The following is a 710-nucleotide window of genomic DNA, read 5'->3' as shown; positions in this document are numbered from 1 at the left end:
CCTGGCAAATCAGCTTATTTTGATTTCAAACATTGGTCCTGTAGAGTCTAAAGGAAAAGCACCAAAGAAATCAAGAAGGCAGAATATTTCATTATCTTTTTGATATTATGGAAATGTGTTTGGGAAAAAAAGAAACAACTGGTGGTGATTACGGAGTGTTACAGTCATCAGAACACCCACAGGAGGCCGGGTGTTCTCTTGAGCCAGGAAGAGCCATATGTGTGATATATGTGTTTAGAGTTGGCCTTCGTCTTTAACTTGTTTACCCAAACATTGCTACTACATGAGGGCCAGGGAGAGGTGAATATTAGCTGTGACTTATTGTTGAATCATAGGAATTGTAAGACCAGAGGCACAGGTACACCAAACAGAAAAACAATACTCGTTCTATATTAATTCATCAGAAAGATGCATTTGGGGTTCTAATCTAGCCCTTGGGTGATTGTCATGATAAATAGCTATGTAAGATGTTATGATTAAATATGATTAATATCCTTGTCAATATTTTCTGTCGTCTCCTTCCAAATCGTCACATGCACGTGCACCCATGCAAACACACACACATACTCACACGCACACTTGGCTGTTGAAGGTTAAGGGCACTTGTGTTGGTGTAGGCACCAGAAGGCCATAGACGATCCAAAGCTATCATCCTGTCAGGCTTCCATAGGCACAATTTTGAATCACAGCGCTGGCCCTGGTTTTTCATG

This window comes from Galeopterus variegatus, unplaced genomic scaffold (genome assembly GCF_000696425.1).
Source record: "Galeopterus variegatus unplaced genomic scaffold, G_variegatus-3.0.2 Scaffold10136, whole genome shotgun sequence".
NCBI classification, from domain to species: Eukaryota; Metazoa; Chordata; class Mammalia; order Dermoptera; family Cynocephalidae; genus Galeopterus; species Galeopterus variegatus.
Note: the sequence above shows the minus strand (reverse complement) of the source record.